Below are 24485 nucleotides of genomic sequence, written 5' to 3' on the forward strand. Positions count from 1 at the left end.
AGCAGATGGTGTGTAAAGCACTGCAGAGCACTTTAATTCACTACAACTGTCCTCCAGAGAGAACAAGAGGGAGACTGATGGATGGAGAGGCGTCTCACCAGTGAGACAGACATCTCACATTTCTGCAAGTCTGTGAGACAGAAGCAGGAACTCTGGTGGTTTACAAGTCAGCAAATATTCTGCAAACTCATGACTTTCACCAGACAGAGATAAAAATGAAACGAGATCTGTTTCAGACACGATGTTAACCAAACTCTGAGCTTCACCATCAACAGGCAAAAGTTCACTACAGATCACATCCTGAAGCAAAGAAAACTAAAAAATAGATATCTTTTATATAATAATCATATCTCCTACACCACAAATGGAGATGAAATAAAGACTGAGTCTACTAGTCCTAATATGTGTCTTGAAAACAAAAGACCACATGTGTTTCTTCTAGAGTTTCAGAAGAGATCTCTCTTGTCTCAAACTGTGCTCAGATTTGCCAAGATACCAAACGTCAGAGATCTCAATATGAACTCAAACATTTCTCAGTATGAACTTTTTGTAGCTCTTTATGCTTACTGTATGTTAACAACTGACTCATTTGTGTCTATTTTTATTTCTCCAAATGAATTTTAGAAGAAACAAGGCTGATACTAAAACATAACCGAGAACTCATTAAATGTTCTGAGCAATGAAATTTTCTAGTACTACTTAATGTTTTGTACAAACAGCAGCGATTGATGAAAAACTCATCACACATTCATAGGGTTTAGATTCAATCAGTGCATTAGTGCACAAATTCAGACAAAGCTAGTGTATATCCAAATGTACAATTGTAAGTGTACACTTTACTTACGAACATGAATGAATAGGAATGCAATCACCCTGGACACACACACACACAGCAGCGTTATCATCCTGGACTCCACCGAATTCAATTAAAAAGAGCAATTGCCAATTAGAGGAGTGTTATGATCCGAGAACAATGAAGTAACCCGTGATTCATTGGCTGAAGCTCCCGGAGGGGCCGACTGATAGTAGAGATCCATCCACTTACACACACGCACACACATCCTGTACAAACATGTGCAATGTGTATACACACACACACACACACACACACACACACAGTTGGCATTGACCGCTTTTTCAGCCTATCAGCCTACGGCAAAGGCATGCACACACACACAAACACACTAATAAATCTAGTCCAACTCGTCTGTTGATTCTAATCTGTGAAAAAAACATGCAGATATTTGGCACAAATGTTTCATCAGAATCATTCTGCAACCCGGTTCTCTTTTATTAAATTACCCACAATGCATCTGCATATTGATCGAGTTCGGCTGTGAGTTGGGGGGGCAAATGGGGGGCCAGGCTTCTGTCAGGGCACGCAAATAACTGATGCAGCACACAGGTCTTAATGTCTGTGTGGAAACAGGCTTTTATAATGAGAAGTTCAAATGGACAAACTGCTGCTGGAGCTTGTTAGTCCAGTTGAGGTTAGTTCAAGTTGGTTGGAATTGGTCCAAGCTGATTTAGGTGGATTCAGGCAAGTTTGTCTAGTTTCAAGTCTCTTTAAGGCAAGTCAGGTTATTCAATGGCCATGCTTGTAACGGATCCAGGCAGCTGTTTTCTATGGCAGCAACCATAGCTCATATCAACTTGAATGGAGAAATTCCGAAATCTCCAAAATGGTTAGTCAAGATTATGATCAAATGACATATTTCAAATCAGCAATAGAAACCACGACAACACTGGTATCACAAATTGTATTTCTTTCACTCAGAAACAGATGGATGTCATTGTGCATTCGAAAACAGTAGGCTGACTTTTCTTTAGCTGAAATTGGTCAGTGCTAGCCGAAATGCAAAACACTGCCCCCAGTGGCCAAAGCGGTAAATGTTGTTGGGCATATGGGCTCGTGTGAGCTCCATTTTCCATGTGAAATGTCCACAGAGGGGCGCCAAATGCGAGTTGTGAAGCAAGTTTTTTCAGCCGTACAGGCTGTAATACAATGAAGTTGTTTTATAAACTGAACCCCCAGCACAAACCCCAAACCTAAACTTAACCATCAGTGGAGGGAAAATGTAATGTTAGAGGAAAAAATTCATCATGCTTGTCACTGATTATGCAAACGTGATTACTTCCTGGTTTCAACACAGGATCTGAACCGAGGTCTCCCACACCACAAGAGAAGAAGGTTAATAAGATTGAGCCAATGCAAAAATGTCTGATGGGAGATGGCGCTTGTCAGTGATTAGGCCTAATGTGGCCGATCCTAGGGTACAGGAACTCTCGGAAACTGCATGCCGACTTTGCATGTGATAATTTTGCGAACAAGGGCTTTGCCAGGAAATTACTTTTGGGTGGGCCTCAATAAAAATGGATGGGTCAAGTTTTCACCCAAATATTTTTGAACCAAATTTTCCCTTACAACAGAGCACATAGCCCTAGCACATTCAATCAGTTCTTTCACACTTTCAGCAAAACTATTTTATAAATGTATATTTGAAGTCAAAGAATAATCTCTAATATTCTGGGTGGGGTCTAATTTGGGTGAGCCCAGGTCGACCATGGCCCACCCTTAGCTAAGCCACTGGTTGCAATATCAACCAGTGGTTGTTTTGAGACCGATGTACCTGTAATAAGCATTCCTGGTATACAGAAAAAGATCAATTGTGTGTCTTTAAGAATCGATATCGGGATCGTAAAAATGAAGATCACAAGTAATCTGACCATTGTTTTTTTTTTTTAGACCTAGTTTGGAACAACATGAGGGTGAGTAAAGAATTACAGAATTTTCATCCCTTTAAGGCTAGTTTAAGTTAGTTCATGTGTCAGAGTGATATGGGAAGTAATTACTGTTGCTGACTCTGGGATGCTTCAGGCAGGAAGCTGTGAACCAGCAGACTGACAAACTGTGGATGTTCCCTCAAGCTAATATCTGCTGCTGTCAGTCTCTTTTTCTCTCACACACACAAATTCTTCTTCAGTTCACACTTTCATTCCCTAAAAACGTTTTCAAAGTGTTCATCATCTTCCTTTCAGAAGGAACACAAGCATGTTTGTAATGGGTTATTTACAGTGGCATCTGTGTTCTTAATTGCTGTGTTTCTAAGAGAGGCCTCAGTAGTGACTTTCTGAGTTGTGCGAAGAGAAACATCTGTATCGTGTGAGTTATTTTTTGAGAATTTCAGTCACTAAAAGGTTGGGGTTTGGTTTAGAGTGTATAGTTAATAATATATACATTCCTGCTGACTGTATTACATTATATACAATTAAAAATACAACTATCTTTTGGTGCCACTCTGAGAACATTTAACCCTGAAACTAGAGCTCACACGTACTCATACATTCAACAACACTTTCAGCTTCTGCCACTGGGGGCAGTGATTCGAATTTCAGTCAACACAGACCGATTTCAGCTGAAGAACTTTCACAGTGAGATCTGTTGCTATTTAGAGTACAGTATGGTTGTCAACATTACTTGAAGAGACTTTGTCATCACGTTTGGTTTCATAATGCAAAAAGCACACAGTCATACCTCAAATGTGAATTTTGAAGTCGCTACATTTTAAAAAAAATTCAAGTTGCTATTTAGGCAAGTGAAAGACAAAAAAAAATAATGCTACTACAAATAATACATTCATGTTGATGATTCAATGTTCGTTTCATAATTTATAATGATGTGAATATTTAAAGAATATACCGGGTTCATTACGAGTTAAGCTCAATCGACAGCACACCACAAAAAGTATTTTAACTTGTCCCTCCTTTCTTTAAAAGCAAAAATCTGGGTTACAGTAAGACACTTACAATGGAAGTGAATGGGGCCAATCCGTAAATGTTAAAATACTCACTGTTTCAAAAGTTTAGTCACAAGACGTAAACAATGGGAATTTTAAGGAAAATTCGCTTTTTTCTGATCACAAAGTGTCTCCAGATTCAAGAAATACATTTATTTTTAGGTTGTTTTGAATACAATTCTTTTTTTCTTTATTTAATTGTCGAGGGAGCATTTTACCCTTCACTTGGGGTAAAAGGCCCCCAGGGTGCTTATATTGATATGGTGTAGAGTCCGGGGCAATAGTTAAAAGGCACAATTTGTCAATTTATGCAAATGCTTTCTTTGAGTAACAGATGAAGATCATTCTTATTCAAAATAATCACTTAAAAAAAGGGTGCATTCTTTCTTGTTCATTTCAATCTCATTTGACATTTCATCACATCTCAAGTATGGGGGGGGGTTAATACTATCCTTACACTTATTGGACAGTTAATGAAAATGTATTGATAATCACCTTGAACAAAATTGAAAATGACAAATAAGTATTTTGTTTTAAAATAAATGTGATCATTTCCAGGATATTCATTAGCTACATACATTTACAATGATTAAATATTAGATCAAATTGCCTCAAAATCAACCTTTAGTCATTACACACAACGATCTCATGGAACAGAACAATTTTGCAGTTCATAGTGTCAAACAGGTGTTTAAGAAAGTGCTGTGGTAGTTTTTGATGCTATTTAGTGTTTTGGGAGAAAATTCTGTGATTCGTTTTCCTGACTAATGTCTGATTGTAAATTCATTTTTACTGCGGACATCTGTAATGTTTACTTTCGATTCGCACAGGATAAGAGATGGGTGCGTAAACTCACTGCATTTACACACTGATGTCACATGTAAATAACTCATCGGAAATGTACTGTATATCAGTGCTGATTAATTATCAAGAAATATTAAACATGAACATATGCTGTAGACTATCTGGGATTATTAATGAAATTGATTGGTATACCTGTAATACCTACCTAAATACAACACAACTGGTGACATTAGTGAGCCTATAATCCTATATTACACTCTTTAATTCAAAATCAAATTAAAAGAAAACATACGGGTTTCTTTCTCTTTTACATGGGTAAATAAGCACATAATTGCATTTAATGCTTGAGGAAAAACATGCATCTGTCCATGTGCAACAGCCAGCGTTAACTTAAGTTGTGAAGCGCGTCTTTTTTTTTTTTCTGGTATATTCTTACACGACCAACATTCAGACACTCAGAGAACTTGAGAAACAATGATAATGGGGGGGGGGGTTGCAGCATGAAGCATTTACATGTTTCCATTGATCATGGTATAAATATTGGGGGGGTTGTACTTGCTTGTTTTTATTATTAGGGTGGCTGCATCCCCCATCCCCCTGGAATCTACGCCCCTGATTAAAGCCAAGGGCTCACAGACAGTTCAGATTAACAAAAGTTTAACTTAACCTGGGATTATTTAACCGGGTGTTTTATAGAAGGTAAAAAATGCAGAAATCTTTATACCAGTGTGGCCACACGATATTGGTCCAGAAAAAAAAAAAACTAACAAAAAAACATATGGCTGATGATCAAATTTGGTATTTGGTAGCTAATGTTAGCATAATTTACAGTTCATAAAACAGTTCATTTTCAATGCAGTTCATTATTTTAATTAAATTCAGCTAAAATACTTATTTTCTGTGGTTTTAGTCTACAGTTTAAGAATTTACAGATTTTGATATGAATTACATCGTCATCTAAATTTCTATATTAATATGTCAATTACATTCACATTGACATGTCCCCCCCTCTGGTTTTTCAACAAATAGCACCTTGATTATCAACACCAAACCACATACTGCCTAGATTACAAGTGCATGGCTAGATTGACCTGCCTGCTGTCCTGACCTGTCTCCAACTGAAAATGTGTGGCGCATTATGAAGCGTACAATACAGCAACGAAGGAAAACTCAGCTTGCTAAACTTCACAAGCTTGTGTCTTCAGTGCCCAAACGCTTAAGTGTTATAGAAGAAATGATGATGTTACACAGCGGTAAAAAATCTAGTAAATTCACAAGGTAAAACATCAAATAATGTGTTGTTGTAGTGCTTTCAATTTAGCACAGGGTGAATAGAATTTACAAATCACTCATTTGTGTTTTTTATTAGCATTTTCCATACTGTCACAACTTTTCAGAATTAGGGTTGTACATACTGTTTAATGCTGGACATTGTTAGCAGATACATTAAATAAACTAGAGTGTGAAAAATGTTTTATCAAGATTTTCTAGAAGTCCACAGTGCTAAAAGTGCACCCATACATGTTATTTGGACCAAAGTTGACTGTGACGAGGATGAGGGTGCACGCCTGGCGCTGAATTGTCTTAATCAGCCAGGAGCGGGGTAAAGACAAGCCGGAGGCACCAGTTAGAGAAAGAGCGAGAGAAAGACACGTGGCCACTGTGTGTGTGGCTGTGTGTTTATGTTTAAGTTGATTTATGTCATTAAAGTTATGTTGACTGTTCTGCAGGTTCCCGCCTCCTTTTTGACCATCCTGAACTGCGTTACATTGGTGCCGAAACCCAGGAAGGAGGAGGGATGCGCTATTGTGAAGTCCTCACCGCTGCCATCCGCCAGGAAGCGGAGGAGCCACGGGCATCCACCGGGGGATGGAGGAGTCACTGCAGGCTGCCGGGAGACGGAGGAAACTCTGCCGTCCGCCAGGAAGGGGAGAAGCCAATACCGTCCACCAGGGTTCAGAGGACTCGCTGTCATCCACCAGGGGAGGAGCGTCTGTCGTCTGCCAGAGGGTGGAGGAGTGGCTGAGGACCAGGCAACAGCGTGTCCGGGGACCAGCGAGTGAGTTTTTCTCTCTCTCTCGTCTCTCTCTCTCTCTCTGTCTCTCCCCCTTGTTCCAGGAAGGGTGGGGAGTACGTCACACCAGAGGTTTCCCTGGCCTGAATCAGGCGGTGGAGGAGTGTGATGAGGAGGAGGGTGTGGCCGGGCTGTGAGGACACACGCCCGGCACTGAACTGTCTTAATCAGGAGAGGGGGATAAAGATGTGCCGGAGGCACCAGTTTGAGAGAGAAAGAGACACACGACCGCTGTGTGTGTGTCTGTGTGTTTATGTTTGTTTAAGTTGATTTATGTCATTAAAGTTATGTTGACTGTTCTGCCAGTTCCCGCCTCTTCCTTGCCTATCCTGAACCGTGTTACATTGACCAAACAGGACATTAGGAGTAAAAAAGATTTGTCAAAATCTCAAAAGAATACACTTGTGTGTGACTGAGCTGAAACTATGAATTGAACCATAAACTACTAAAAGCAGCACACACACTTGGAAATCCCCTCTGCCCTTCACTGGATTGGGGCAAGGAACAATCTGACATTTTATGAATTTTCATGACCAGCTTGCGATGAGGCTCGTTTGGGCTGTCTGTGATTGACAGACGCAGAACTGGAGCATATTGCGCTTGATTACAGCAGGAAAACCTTTCAGAGGATGAATATTCAGCAGCACCTGTCAGAACGCCGCTTGAACAATACACGGACCAAAACTTTCTGAAAGAGTCCGAGATTCTCCACGCGTTTCCTCAACACAATCAGCTGAGCTGTCGAAGACGCCACAGATCAGAGGAATAATTTCTGCCCAATATCTGTGAACCAATCACTGTTTTATTTGAAGTGCTACAAGAGCTATCTAGCAAGAAACCATGAAATTCTGCTTCTTTTTTTACAATCATTTACATTAGTGTCCTTTTATGATAATAAGCCAAGAGGACAAGGGATCGTTACATAGAGGCACATGTTCCCAGAGGTTGTGAGTTTTCACACCGTTTTGAGCGTGGAGGTGCAGTCACACAAATTTCAAACATGAAAATGCTTTTTATTGATATGATAAACTACATCGACAGTATCCCAATTATGAAACTAAAAATCAGACATAATGTAAAACACGTATCACAGAATTCGCAAGTTACTGATCTAAATTTTCAATAGCAGGTGTGTATGAAAAAAAGCCACCAGAAAGGTTTCAGAAATTAATCTGATTTAGAAATGAATAGTTTTTAATTGGAACATTTGATATATTTCATTATATTCTATTATTTATCTTTATTTATTTATTTTTAATTTTATCACCTTTTCTCCCCAATTTGGAATGCCCAATAGGCGGGGTGGCGAAGGACAAGTTTCAGTTGCCTCCGCTTCTGAGACAGTCAATCCGCGCATCTTATCACGTGGCTTGTTGTGCATGACACCGCGGAGACTCACAGTATATGGAGGCTCATGTTATTCTCCGCGATCCACGCACAACTTACCACGTGCCCCACTGAGAGCAAGAACCACTAATCATGACCACGAGGAGGTTACCCTATGTGACTCTACCCTCCCTGGCAACCGGGCCAATTTGGTTGCTTAGGAGACCTGGCTGGAGTCACTCAGCATGCCCTGGATTCGAACTTGTGACTCCAGGGATGGTAGTCAGCGTAAATGCTCGCTGAACTACCCAGGCCCCATATTCTATTCTTGATTATCGAGTAATTTTGAAATTTGTCTTCACTGTCTCCAAGTAGAGTGTAGGGCATTTTTTTAAACACTCAAACAATGAAATGCACAGAATACACTCCAACTAAGCCAAAACTCAATTTTGATTTCATGTTGACTTTAAAAACAAATTTGACTGAACATTGAGAGCTTTGAACATCTCTTTGTATATTCTTTGTTCCTGAGGTTTAACTGTGAATAAGACTTTTATAAGAATTTTCTCTGAACTGTGAACCATATAATAGAATCTGTCAGGTATAATGGAGTATTTTCAGTGCGAGAGAAATGCAAATGACAGGAACAGAAGAGTTAAAACTTGTGCTTTAATACAAATTATCACACAGCTCTGTGGAATACTCGATTCTGATTGGTCAATGGCGCCATCTAGCAGCCTGATATTTCTCAGTAACAACTGCACATCCATGGATCAGATCGCTCATCCGGGTATTGCAAGCCATCGTTCCTGCTTCTCGGATCACTACAAGTAAGCTAATAAAATAATTTCAGTTCAAATAAATGTTTTATGTGCATTTATTTATTTTGAAAGGCTGAATAATGAGGAGTCAGACGGTCATTAATAACAAAATTAACACCAACAGATGCAATCCGGAGGTGGATTTCAGCTGTTCAGTGATTTATTACTTCTCACATAATTACATAATTTCAACACTAATCAATATTTCGTGTCCATGTATTTATTTATTTATTTGGTTAGTAGCCATGTAATAAGCGGGATAAGGTACAGTCAGCCGTTTTTTTATTGCAAAATAAACCTCTTCAGGGTGATTACCGCATACAGTATATACAGTATACAGTATATATATATGTACTATATACAGGTACACTACTGTATCCTCTTCAGATTCCATAACAACAACTACCACCACACCTCCTCATACATCTGTCATTAAAACAGTCATCAAGTGAACATTACCAGAGTTCATAACGGCTCTGACAGAGAGAGAGAGCGAGAGAGAGAGAGAGAGAGAGAGAGAGAGAGAGAGAGAGAAAATCTGTAACTGTAGAGACATGCAGTGAGCTCCCAACTTCCTGTCAGTAGGCTCAGATGCAATCTGCATTTTTTCAATTTTCTGCACCAATGGAAATTTTTGGGGGAAAATCTGTGTAATGTGTAAAATCTGTAAATGTGTTAAAATTAGCTATTGGTAGCATAAAGCATAACACAATTCACAACATTTTTAAATAATCAAACAAGCAAGGGGCAGGAGATGTGTAAAACTTTGTGATTGACTGCTCTGATTTTTAATACCTCGTCTCGCTCCATGAGGATTGTCTTTTAAGATGAAGCGTTTAGTTAAAAATGCTTCAATAATTGTTACGTATCTCTGTTTATCAATGTCGGACCAATCAGAAGAAGCTGGGGGCGGGACATGTACCATAAGTGTATTGAGTGTTTATATGATTGAGTGCTTGAATGTGCAACAAATCACTGAAAAAGTACAAGCCAACAACCCAATTTTAAAAAAGAAACATCTCCATCCATTTCATTTCAAAACAGCATTTCCAGCTAGCCTTCTTTATGAACAAATGGCAATAAAAATGTGTCTCAAAACAAGAGCTACAATCTTCATTTGAACAATCCTAATATCGATTCTTCTTAAAATTACAAGATCGATCTTTCACTCCATGCCAGGGGTACTCATTATGTCGGTTGCAAGAAGACAAACACTGGTTGGTCTTATTAACAGGCCAAAAGGAAATGACAGTTAGAGAGAAAAACTACCCCAACAGCAATCTTAAAGATCAGTTTTTATCTCCTTATTTCAGCTCCTATGCGCTGTTTTACTGATCGATCCTATCTGGACTGATCTGAGTGCACTCGCTGAGTTGTGGTAACACGCCTAAACGGTAAAATACATTTTAAAATTATGTAAAAATGCCCATCTTGGTGAGGTATTAATGTAAACACAGTCAGTTATGTCTAAAGTAGGGCTGTAAATTGTTTAAAATGTTTTAATCAAATCAATTACATGATGTGCCCATTAATTGAATTAATCACAATTAATCGCATATCAATATTAACTGATAAAAGGCCCCCAAATAAAGATTATTTAATCCTTTATATATTATAATATTTCTAATATCTTATCATAATTATTTCAATAACTCAGATACACTATATAGACACCATCTCATATATTCATTGTTGCAGCAGACGAGTTAAGCATTTCTAAAATAAAAATAAAAAATGGCATCATAATATTGTTTGATTTATTTCCATATCATTGAACAAAAGGCTGTTATTGGCCTTATTCCCTCTGCACTATTTTTAAGTGGTGATCTATGCACTCATGCATCAGATGGACACTTTTGGAGCATCTCATTTTGGTTGCGTTGCACATCTCAGAGTTTTCAGCGTTTCTATTAATAAGTGCTGTATTTTTAGGATGCTGTGTCAAGTTAAATGTAGTTTGAAATGTTGAAAAGTGCGTCTCAAAATCCCTGTATTCTGTTGTGCTCGGTCGAGCTGTCTTAAAGTGCAAAACGCGTCTGTGGAAGGCTGCCTGTTGCTCTCGTTGGTTTGACGAAGCGTATTACCTTAACAGCTGGTGTTGCGCTGACCGCCCCCTACTGCTATATCAAGGTTGTATATCAAGCATTAAGTGCTCTGATGGTAGGAACATTCACTATTACGGAATTTATATGCACATGGGGGGCATGATTAATTGCGTAAATTTTTTTAAGCATTATTTAACATAGAATTAATCACACTAAATGAATGTGTTAAATCGAAAGCCCTAGTCTAAAGTGAATGTAAACAGCAGGACAAAAAAGCAGACTTTAAGGGTGTACTCACGCTAGGTGATCTGTACCGTGTCCGAGCACATTTGACCCCCAAAGTCCAGTTCGTTTGACTAGTGTGATCACTGAACCGTGCCTTGACCTGCTTGAAGGGGCAGTGGTGGCTTGTGGAGACAAACATGCCTGCAAAGGGATCACTTTGGTCTACGGCAGAGGTGCAGTGTTTACTGGAAATTTGGGCCGACGAGAGTATACAGGAACAACTGGATACAACACACAACAGATCAGAGATATTTGGTAAAATTCGCAATTATCTTCATGCTCGTGGATACCAAAGAACCATTGAGCAATGTCGTGACAAGCTGAAAAAACCGTGGGTTCAGGATCTGAAGATAAATCTGGCAGCTCATCGGATGAAAAGGGTTAATTCCAGAGGTACGATGCTGTCGACAATTAGGCATGTGAGAGGGCCGCGTGTCACCGTGCCCCAAACGACTCCAAATAAGCCACAAAGTAAGTAACGTTACAATGATGGACTCCATTGTGCTCTGCGAGAGCGCTTTTCATCCTGTTTTCTTCAAAGCTAAAAGTCACATCATAATGACGTAAGCGTGCTCAGGCCCGGAATGTTAAGTGCAGTGTGAGTGCAGGCCAGCAGGGGAGTAGGGAGGGGGGACAATCGTGCTTGGGCACGGTACAAGGCAACCGGGCCTAGTGTGAGTACGCCCTAAGTGTAAATGCAGCCTAATAAACCTACTGCTGTCTAGTATTTCATTAATAATCATAATGGGAAATTCTCAAATAAGAAAATGGGAAACCACTCACTGTTCTCAGCCAGATAACTTTAGTAGCTTTAAAAAGTGTTATTTTTTCAACTTCTGAACGTTTAATTGAATACTTGATATAATTACCGACTAATATATATGAATAATTGTATACTATATTACTATACAATACTATACTAATTATGTCTTGAATAATTACTTGAGAATTTGAAATGATCCTTAGCTACTCAAATACTATAAGTATTTTGTTGTGGTATCGAAATTGGTACTGAGTATTGTCAAATTGTTTTCATATGTAAGAAAAATGGACATTACAACTGAAATCTAGTCAAATTAATTGGAACAGAAACAAATCTAATCAAAATCAGAATAAAATCGAGAGCTTCTGTATCGATACCCAGCCCTACTCGAAACTCTAGCTGTTCTTTTCAATTGGGTTGTGCGTGAACATGTAATGAGCGATGCTCGCAATGGAGCTATTCTTGACAACAGCTTTTTGTCAAACTCTCCTTTAAAATTGAACATGAAACATGGATGTTCTTCCATTCAAAAGAGTCTACAAGTGCCCACTGCTGAACAATATATCATCAGGACCTTCGAACAGGGAATGTTGTTGGAACGATAATGCGAATAAATCCATAAAGAAGACAGTGGCATTCACTGTGGGGGTGTTGGAGCCCTTGATCGCAGCATGGTTGTTATCACTCCCAGCAGGCGTCATGGCAACCTGCCGATGAGTAAAGGTGCCCTCTCTGATCGAGTGATGGCGTTATTGTTTTCAGCGAGAGGCTATCATTTGAAATCATTAGTGATGGGGTCAACGCCCGCAGTCCCGTGTGCTCAATTCACCTTGAGTGAAAGAGAAGTAGAGACCCTGGTGACCGGATGAAGGGGGAAATGGATTTGTTGCCACCTCTCTCGCTCTGTCGTTCCCCTCTCTCTTTCCGTATTCTGCTCAGTGGGCGTCCGGAGGGCTGTAACCCTGAGAATCAGCGTTAGGAGTTCCAAAGTCGCCATTAATATAAAGCACTGGGGCGTATCCTAACCTGAACACCCCACGGCCCCACTGGGGTTTCCTGTGGGGGGAAAAAGAGCCAGCTTTGCTGCTGTCTCACAGAAGAACTATTAAAAAGTGACCTCTTGTCAAAGTCAGTCTTTCAGCTTGCTGTATCTCAGGTGTGATGGTGCTGTAGCTTATAAAGTTGCGTCTCCTCATTGTTTTTAAAACAATGTTACTGCCGTGACGGCAGTAGTTGGCAGGCTGCAAACGTTCTGTTGGAAAAATGAATAAAAGAAAAATGTCTCCAAACAATAACTTTCATGTACTGTACAGTGGACCCAAAAAGTATTTGGGCACTTACTGTAAGTCATATTAGAAAATGCATGTCAAACATATCAAAGTGGCATTCATTTGAATAAAAAGATAGCACAAATCACCAAGACACCAGTTGATTAAAAGTAATTGAGCAAAAATGGCTCAGAAAAGTTAGTTCTAAGAAAAGCCCTAGTAACATGGAGCTAATTCAAACCAATTAAAATGGCAAAATAATGTGGAAAGCACAAAATTCACACTTGCAGCTACTGAGGTTGAGGTATAGGTAGGTTTAGGAGTAGGCATAGGGTTAGGGGTTATGGGCTAGGCTTAGGGGTTAGGGTTAGGGTTGGGGTTGGGGCAGGGGCAGAGCTAAGGTTTAAAGTGTAACTACAGATGTAATTAAATGCAGGTACTTTAAATGTAAGTGCAATGTATCAACACATATGTTCATTGGTACATTGTATCAAATGTTTAAGTACATAGAAGTTAAAGACACCTAATAAAAGGTGGGCCCACTTTTTTTTAAAGAGGGCTTGAGTGTAGTTTAACTACTTTAAGTTATGAGTAGCTTGGGAAGCTACAGTTTCAAAAGTACATTCCCCAACACTGTTATTCAGCTTACTCAAACGCATCCCAAATGAGATTAAACAGCAATATTACAACCTCTCCACAATAATTAAGTGAACTTCAACTATGTTGCATGCTAGTCAGTGTAAAGCCAATGCTGTATGTGCTATAAATACATAGTACAAAATGCTAAACAGTCTCTAAAACAAACATAATGTAAATAAAAACTAAAAGTATGAAGAAATCTCAATACTGTAACTAAACAGTAGTTAATATGTCATTATACTCACTTTATACCATTGTTATTTTCACTGACTAAAATGATTTTTACAGTATTGCAAATATAATGACATACAGTATAAATATTTTTTAGGCAGATTTCCAGAACACTCCCCCCCCCCAAGAATTGCAAAAATAAACAAAGTTTTCAAAACAGCTTTCCGGATACACCCCAAAGACATCAGATAGTCCCGCTCACAACTCATGCCACTGGCTGAGTAAAATTATTGGGGCGGGTCTAAGCGGGTCACTCTAAACAAACACGGGAATTTTATAGTGCCATAGAGGCAAAACGTTTGCAGTTTTCGAGAATATGAACCTCTGAATGGCTTGTAGTTGTCTCTGCATATTAAACTGGTGTAGAAATAAGTATTAGAACACTGAAAAAGTTACATACTTCAACTTTTACTGGATTGTGAAGATAAAAAGATAAAATCAAGTCCTACCCTTCATTTGTTATTGAATATTCTTTAACCTGAAAATACATCACATCACAATCGAAAGACATTCTATATTTTAAATAGTCAGTATTGTGGTGGGAAAATTGCAGACACAAAGCTTCTATTTTCAATTCAGGCTCTTGGAGACCAAACCTCAAAAAATCAGAGTGCTTTTGAGTGAGATATAAAGAATCTTTTCAAACGGGAGCCGGACTCAAGGTCACGGTCACAGGCGACTCAGGGGAAACGACTGCGAGAATGTGTCAACCGGGAAAACTCGTTCAATGCTTGTTGTTCTTCATTGTGGCTCCCGTAGCGACACGTTAACAGAAAACTCTCTCTCTCTGGGTTGAATGTGTGCTATATAGTGACACTGTGACTTCATTGAAGGCCTTAATATACTCTTTATTTTCTCTTAATAAAGGAATATGGGGATGGGGTGGTACATGGGTGAGGGATTGTGTTCAATAACAAAGAGCAATGTGAAAAGATTTCGCGAAACACTGTTGTGCTCAGAACACACAACTGGAGGATTGAAGCTCGTAACAGTCTGTTCAGCAAATGAGAACATGTTTCAACTGGGACCGGGTTATTTTTATGTTAAAACAGCTGAATGCTGCTTAATTATTCACTGGAGAAAACCTGAATGCAAGTGTTTTGCTTCTCACAAACACTAAAAACCTCACGAGTCGACCATTTTCTCTCATTTTGGCAAAGAACCAAATCTAAACCACACGATGCATAATCAAACACTAGATCAGAAGCTCCCAAACTTCAAGGACTACTTCACCCAAAACTTTAAATTCTTCCATTATTTATTCAGCCTCATATCTTTCCAAACGTATATTTCTTTCTTCTGTGGAACACAAAAGGAGATGTTAGGCACTGTTAGTCTAAAATGCCTTAGTTAAACATTCTAAAAGAGCCTACAGTGGACGCAAGCTGTGCGTACCGATGTGACTAAACTAGCTCGCTCTCTTTATAATCAACACAGCGGACTACAGTGTGTCACAACATTGGTCATTTCTTGTGTGCACGCAATGTAAACAGCTTTGCTTGATGTTCTGCTTCTAATGAACACTTCTGCATCACGTGAAAAGTACGAATAACATAAAATAAAATTCCACAATCCACAACAAATCAATGTAATTGCTGTCAACAAAAACAAACTGAAATAAAACGTTAACTAAAATAAAATAAACATGGTAGGAAATAACAAACTAAATAAATACTTTCTCATAATTCCAAAACTAACTAAAAATATAGCCACAAGCAGCAGTTATCGAGGTCCAGGTCCATTTTGAAGAGAACATGACCAAATTTGAAAACTGATCCTGGGTACTGTATGCTGTGGATAAAGCTGAATTTGTGTCAAATTTCAACTTCTTTTATCACAGTTGCACAAATAGGATTTTCTTACGTTCCAGCAACTCCTAACATCAGAAATGTATTAAATATGGCATGTGACCTTAAAATGTTCTGTTGTCCACGTGTACCAAGTTTTGTTAAGTTTGGACATTCACAAGTTAACACAAGATACAGGCCAATTTGTAATGAGGCAGACGTGCAATGAGGATCTAAATGCAGCTTTTAATGGAAACCATAATAAACAAAGTAACTCAGAATAGAATTAAACAAAAACACAGGAAACCAAGCACAGAACAAGACAACACATGTGAAGACTGACAAAGAAACCAGGGAAAAACAAGGGCTTAAATACATGGGGCAAACAAGGGAACGAGGAACACCTGTGGAAACAATCAGGGGAAAACCAATCATAAAATGAAACTACAAAAGGACTACAAACTAACAGGAAACAGGAACTAAACAAGAATTTCAACATAAAAGTCAACACAAAAACAGGGAATATGTGACACAATTAGTCAATATGGGCCACACTCAAAAACATATTGGCTCATAAATCCTAAACAATCAAGTGAATAAAATTTATTTTGATAACTTTTTGTCAGGAGCATCTCTAGATGATACACACCAAATTTCGTGTGAATTAGACAAACGGCCTGGGACAAGTTTTAAAAAGTAGGTTTTTCCAAAATTAAAGTGGTTGAAAAGTGTTTTTCAGAAATGGAAATCCTCTAGTTATTAGCAAAACATGAATTAGCTTATTATAGTGCAGCCTTGTGGCCAATTCTCAAAAAGTTTGGGACACAGTCTTATCTCGACCCCATAAGTATATGCCAAATTTCATAATGATCCCCTTTTTGCAACTGATGTTATTAGCTCATGAAATTTGATTGGCTGCTGGTGGCCATTTTTGTTAATTTTAGCACTTGAGACAAAGAAGATGCATATCAAATTCCAACCTCCTTGATGAAAGAGTTGCAGAGTCTTAAGTTTAGACTTTAAGTTTAAAAGATATAGGTCAATATGCAACAACTGGCCACGCCAAAACATTTTATTGGCTTGTAACTCTGAAATGCTTTAACAAATCAAAATTATTTTACATTTTTTGTCAGGAGAGTCTGTAGATGATGTATACCAAATTTTGTGCAAATCGGACAAATGACCTAAGAGGAGTTAAAAAAGGAGTTGAGGAAAAATTAACGCTATTTTTCCCGTTTAGAGGTCATGTGTTAACTGGACCTGTTGGGAAATACTATTAAATCCGGTAAAAAGTTAATTTACTTTTTTTTTTTTTAATGCTATATGTGAACAAAGCCTTAAGATCAGGGTAGTCCAAAGTCCGGCCCGAGGGCCATTTGCGGCCCTCCGACTGCTCTGAACAGCCCGTGAGAGACTTAAGAAAAAGAACAGATTTAGGCACACTATGGAGAAATTATTTGAAATTCATATTCTGGACACTGGATGACGCTATCACTTACAGCCACTATTCACAGCACATCGTCTCCACTAGTGGGTTCTGTGCTGTCTCCATCAGCTTCATCCAATGGCAGAGTTCAACAGGAGTTTAGAATACTCCTTATTTCCAATGATGAAGCGCCCTGCAGAAAGAATTATAGTATGCATTTATTAAAGGATTGACATCAGGTTAGATACTTTACTCATGCACTTGTTCTTGTAAAAATGTCCCGATACCTCACATCATACAACTGAGTAGAGCTGCTGTTGTGCGAGCAGCTGTACAGAGTTTATGCGTGCACAGAGATGCGTGAACCGAGCATACTCTTCCAGAATGTCCTCTGTAGCACTGGGAAATATACTGTAATTAATTGGTTCATTCTGATATTTCATTGAAACATGAAAAATGATTCACGGGCTTCCCAGTGCCATTTGAGTGAGAACACATTGTAGGAGAGAGTGCTTAAAACACTTGCACATCTGTGCCTAATGCGTGCGCTCAGCTTGCACATGCACGTCTATAAAATAAAATGAAGTGCAATCATTCTGATCAAACTAAAATCATATTTGTAACGCAAGTAACAACAGAACAGAAGCTATAAGTGAATAGCTATAAATAGTAATTCCTTGCATCACTTCATAACAGGAGAATGTAATCTGATTCTGGTTATTGTGATGGGTCACACCCAACGCTTATAGCAGCTCCATATGTGCTTTGCAATGCCACTGAATGGACAACAAAAAAGATCAAAATGTGAATAAATGAGTATAATATTTTATATAAGACGCATCACTGTTCCATTATAAGTGTTCTTTGTGATTGAAATACCCTATCCTTTATTTACATGTAGGGCCTACATAATTAGTATGATTAAAACTTGCATAATATTAACTGTTCAATATAATGATTATGCAAAGATTATGCAAAGATATAAATATTTGTCAACAGCTTACAGAACGTGATTCCGTTACTTACAATAAAATTACTGGCCTCCTTCAGGAACGAGGTATACACAGAACAAAAGGCCAGGTGATCAGCAATCTAAAAACGCTTGGACTAAAATTGCACCACCATCACAAAGAAAAGTGCCAATGCAAATGACATCACAGAGTTTAACGGCATTTTGGTGCTGATGTGTGAATGCTAGCAAAATTGCTAAAAGACAGAAGGATGTGCCATGTGCGAATAGCAGATGTGGTGCATTTACCAGAAAAGGAAATCTGACAATTTTACTGCAATTTAACATGTTTCATGTGTGAAAGTAGCTATTGACTAAAAAAGAACAAAAACTAAAGTGAAAAATTCTAAATAAAATAGAAAAACTAGACTGAACATTCAACAACCCTGCAACACTTCACCAAAATCTGCTTGAACATTAAGTGTATTTTCCAAGGAACACACAGTGTCCCACAATGCATGCATTTGGAAAACATTACACTAGTGGAAGGCCTTGCGTACACCCTTTCAGCTCAAACTCTCCTCTGGTGTGTCTGGGCCTCTGAACAAATCTAGGTGTAACGTCCTTGTCGTAGAAAGGACAATAAACTTAATGTCATCAGACTCTCTTGAAACCAGAGAGAAGAATATGGGACTATTTTATTTCTTTCTCTTTATGTCTCTCTCTCTCTCTCTCTCTCTCTCTCTCTCTCTCTCTCGCTCTCTCTCTCTCTCTCTCTCTCTCTCTCTCTCTCTGTCCTTGATGTCCATCTGTAGCTCACACTCATCACACACTCTGTCTGAAATCTCTCTCCAGCGTTATGCTTTTAAACGTCTCTTGAGAGCTGAGTCCTTACTATTGAAACAGAGCAGCTTGCGTCTCTGCGGACATTTCTAGAACGTCTCATAAAGAGTGTTTCTCTTTACAAAAACAAAAAATGACATCTTCTGCCTGTCTGTCCTTCTGTAGCATCAGAGGTGTCTTTCTGAAACATCCATCATTCTGCTGTCTCAAATAAAACACTTTTTTTTTGTCATTTGTCTCACCTCCATCAGTTGTTTCACTTGTTTATTTTCTTGCATACTTTTTATTGACAGTCTAAGGCCTGCCAGACAGTCTACGCTAGTACATGAATGCAAATGCTTTTAGCTAAAATTAACTAAACTCTTAGCTTTTTCAGATTTATAATTATACATTCAGATTTATAACTAATACCTATATATTCAGATTTACAACTACTGTATATATTCTGATTTATAACTATATATTCAGGATATATAACTATATTATATTCAGATTCACAATTATATATTAAGATTTATAACAATATATTTAGGATTTATAACTGTAATATTTGGATTTACAACAATATATATTCTAATTTATATGTATTTATTAAGATTTACAATATTTTCCGATTTACAATTACAGTATATATTCAGAATTATAACAAAATATTTAAGATACAAAATTTAATTTTCAGATTTACAATTTACAAAAATACAGTTTTCTAACTATATTTGTACAGTGCATTCAGAAAGTATTCAGATTCCTTCATTTTGTCACATTTTGTTATGTTGCAGCCTTATGCTAAAATGCTTTAAATTATAAAAAATAAAAAAAAAATTCACATCAGTCTACACTCCATACCCCATAATGGCAAAGCAAAAAACAAGTTTTGATAACTTTGCAAATTTATTAAAAAGAAAAAACTGAAATATCACATTGACATAAGTATTCAGACCCATAACTCAGTACTTAGTTGAAGCACCTTTGGCAGCGATTACAGCCTCAAGTCTTTTTGGGTATGATGTGTCAAGATTTGCACATCTGGATTTGGGGATTTTCTGGCATTCTTCTCTTCAGATCCTCTCAAGCTCTGTCAGCTTGGATGGGGACCGTCGGTGCACAGCCATTTTCAGGTCTCTCCAGAGATGTTCGAATGGGTTCAAGTCCGGGCTCTGGCTGGGCCACTCAAGGACATTCACAGAGTTGTCCCTAAGCCACTCTTGCATTGTCTTGGCTGTGTGCTTAGGGTCATTGTCCTGTTGGAAGGTGAACCTTCAGCCAAGTCTGAGGTCCAAAGCGCTCTGGACCAGGTTTTCATTAAGGATATCTCTGTATTTTGCTGCGTTCAGCTTTCCTTCAACCCTGACCAATCCCCCAGTCCCTGCCGCTGAAAAACATCCCCACAGCATGATGCTGCCACCACCATGCTTCACCGTTGGGATGGTGTTGCACAGGTGATGAGCGGTGCCTGGTTTCCTCCAGACATGACGCATGGAATTGAGGCCAAACAGTTCAATCTACGTTTCATCAGACCAGAGCATTTTAGCATAAGTGTGAAAATATATGAAAAATATGTGAAAAAATGAAGGGGTCTGAATACTTTCTAAATGCACTGTATATATATATATATATATATATATATATATATATATATATATATATATATATATATATATATGAACAAAATTATACTCAGAATTATAACAAAATATTCAGGATATAAAACCATATATTTGGATTTGCAATAACATTTTCAGATTTATAACTATTCAGTGTTTATAACTAAATATATATTCAGATGAACAACTGTACATTCTGCTATCCAACTATATTCATAATTACATACTATAAAACTTTTTGTTTTTTTAAGAAAACCCATTTCACCCTCTATTGGGAGACACAAAAACTACAGATTATACCCTGCTCTTACAGCATCATGTTTTCATGATATACTGTCATGTTCTCTCTCCATTCTGTTAGAGGTCACTCTTCTGTGTAAACAGATAAATTCTTACCTGCTTTCCCTCTGGTCAACTCCACCTGCCCTCAGCTAAAAATACACTCATCCTTCACCCCTGACCCTTCACCTCTCTGCTGCATGGGAACGCATTTACAGTACATGACCAGCTCGGGTGACCTCTGACCTCTGCAGTGACAGAGTGAGAAAGTGAATGATCAGCAGCTGACTTGTGTAAAACACACACAGACAGAGGTGGATGTAGTGGTGGCAGTAATGCACTCTGATTGGCTGATTCCACTGCAATTGATTTCCAATAGTTAAGATCGTGGACAGATTAATTCAGCACAACCAACACAGGTCAGTTTGGGCAAACATCATTATCATGAGATTACATTACATTTACATTTATGCATTTGGCAGACGCTTTTACCCAAAATGACTTACAGTGCACTTATTACAGGGACAGTCCCCCCGGAGCAACCTGGAGTTAAGTGCCTTGCTCAAGGACACAATGTTTGTGTCTGTGGGGGTTGAACTGGCAACCTACTGCTTACCAGTTCTGTGCTTTAGCCCACTACAACACCACCACTCTTGATTAGAAACACACACTTGGAGAGGGTTGAAGGAGACCCACAGGATACACTTTGACCCCTTGTCTGGCTGACTTGCACACACATACACTTTTTTTCTCAAAGGGCGTTTTCACATAGAGTTTGGTCCCATCTGACTAATCACTCTGGAGCCACAGGATAATGACATCATGATGACACTGACTGGCTGAAGACACCACAACAATGTGCAGAATCCCAGTACCTTCACTAGCAAAGCTAGTTGTGCATTTGTGCATGTTACATGTTTGCATATTAAACCCAAAGGGAGATAAGCGTTGTACAGTTAAAGCACCTGGTTCTACAGAATAACAGCGGTCTCTAGAGGTGAAATAAAAACAATCGCATGGGGATTTGCTGTCTCTATATTTTTCATCGTTGACCATATTTATCCATATTTTTATCCTCGCTTCAATGCACATTTTGTCATTTTGATTAGATAATCAAGTGTATTAAATTGAAATTGACAAAAATGCAACTATACGGAAACGTGACCCATCAGCACATGCATCGTGCCTCTAACTTCATATCTTGTGAATAATAATAAAAAACCTTATTACTCATTAAACCTCTTCTGTTGAAATATATAAAAACAAAGCCCATTATCCCTTTATTTGGTGAATATGTAGGCTATAAAAATCTTAATTTGGTAAATGCTTAAATATACAGCACTGTAACGGAGCCAAATCTCTGTCATTTCAAAATAAGAGTCCCCACCGTATTTCAGGCTTGTTTATGGTTAAAAGTCCCGTGTTGTGCACCAAATGTTTTTCTGGTTTTTATTGGGATTTTGATTGAACAATAAATTGCATCTTGGATTTTATTTAATTTTGTCTGAGCACCGTCATCATATGGAAAGACTTTTTTTTTTACATTCTATAAATCGAGGGCCTGGGTAGCTCAGTGAGTATTGACGCTGACTACAACCCCTGGAGTCGCGAGTTCGAATCCAGGGCGTGTTGAATGACTCCAGCCAGGTCTCCTATGCAACCAAATTGGCCCGGTTGCTAGGGAGGGTAGAGTCACATGGGGTAACCTCCTTGTGGTCACGATTAGTGGTTCTCACTCTCAATGGGGCGTGTGGTAAGTTGTGCGTGGATTGCAGAGAGTAGCATGAGCCTCCACATGCTGCGAGTCTCCACGGTGTCATACACAACAAGCCACAAGATAAGATATGCGGATTGATGGTCTCAGAAGCGCAGGCAACTGAGACTTGTCCGATTTTAGACGCTATCTGCCGATTAATCAGTTATCTTACTCTTCCACCACCTTAGTTATCGTATCAGCCGACCTCTAGTTTTTTTTTGTTTTTTTGGATCTTGACTTCCATTAGTCACCATGTGCATTAACTGGATGGAAAAGAGCAGTGTGAACATTCTGCTAAACATCTCCTTTTGTGTTCCACAGAAGAAAGAAATGAACAACATTAGCATGAAGACATTTTACAATTTTTATTTTTGGATGAACTTATTCCATTAATTGCTCACACGCACAAACACACGCACAGCTGCTCTCGTCTCACTAGGAGGGATTCCCAGGTGTTCAGTGTCAAGTTGACGTAAGTGTGTTTTTTGTGCACGTGTGTGTGTGTGTGTCTCTTTGCTCTTTAGCTCGGAGCAGAGCTGCAGGGAGCAGGTGACACAGGTGAAGGTTTATCTAAGGTTAAAATCACTTCAGTTCATTTATACTTATTATCACGAGTCGTCTGAAACAGTTTGCCGTCGACACCTGGAAGAAAAACCTCTATCAAAGTAATCACGGACACAACATCACACTCATTCAGGAAAACAAATTGCTCTAGAGGGAATGGAGACTTTTCCTGTAGTCTCCTGCTTCTCAGATGTTTCTCCTGAGAAAAAGACTTAGAGATTATTCAGTAATCTCACAAGTGTCTCCTCTAGAGTTTCACAAGAGATCTCATTGATGAACTGGGCTCAGATTTGCCAGGTCAAACATTTCTTTTCAAATTCTCCCATGAACAAACGATCTGAGCTAGCTATCCACATTTTGAGACTTGATACTTTACTCCATAAAGTCTCCTGATGATCCTATTTTAAATATGCAGTTTGCAAATAAATACAGACAAATGTGTTAGAGTAATTTACACTGACATGACCTTCTCTGAAGGACCTCTTTACAGTGTTTATCAAAGTTCATCACATTCACTGATAGTTCAGAGGAAATATCTCATCTCTGTGAAGATAAAGAATGACATCAAACACTTTGTATTAACAACGCCCCACTGAAAAACATTACAAGTAAATCCTCTCTAAAACCAGCAAGCGATTTATGATTTATGCTCTATACTCTATAGCTTATATAGAGTAGTTAAATAATAAAGTACATATAATTTAGGATTGTTTGTTATCTTTATAATGTGTCATGTATCAATCCAAAAGTAGAAAGCCTTGACATATTTATACGGTAATTTAAGTAAAAATCACAGGTAAATAAAATAAGCACATTTTACTTAACTTTTCAAAGCTGGTGTTCCCAGCATGCATCGGTATTGAATTAATAACAGGCTTGCGTGGTTTCAATGTTTGCACAATTTTTATTGTTGATTTTGATTTTTATGTTTGTTTAATTCTTGTTATGTTCATTTTCTACTTAAAATTAACTGTTACCATCAAGTGTTGAGGTCTGCGTGTGCAGCTCAGTATCCGGTCAATATCACTAGTAACACAAGGTGATGTTGTCGAATACAGTAGGTCACATAGCATGCATTAAGCTTCACTGTGGACGGCTTCTGAATGTCATGTGTTACATGATTAAACATTTTAATAAGGACATTTTAAAATGATTTAAGTACCTTGTACATTATGTGTACACAATGATTTGTACGTTAAATTTACTCTTTCACTTTAATTAATG

Source organism: Myxocyprinus asiaticus, chromosome 13 (assembly GCF_019703515.2).
Source record: "Myxocyprinus asiaticus isolate MX2 ecotype Aquarium Trade chromosome 13, UBuf_Myxa_2, whole genome shotgun sequence".
NCBI lineage: Eukaryota > Metazoa > Chordata > Actinopteri > Cypriniformes > Catostomidae > Myxocyprinus > Myxocyprinus asiaticus.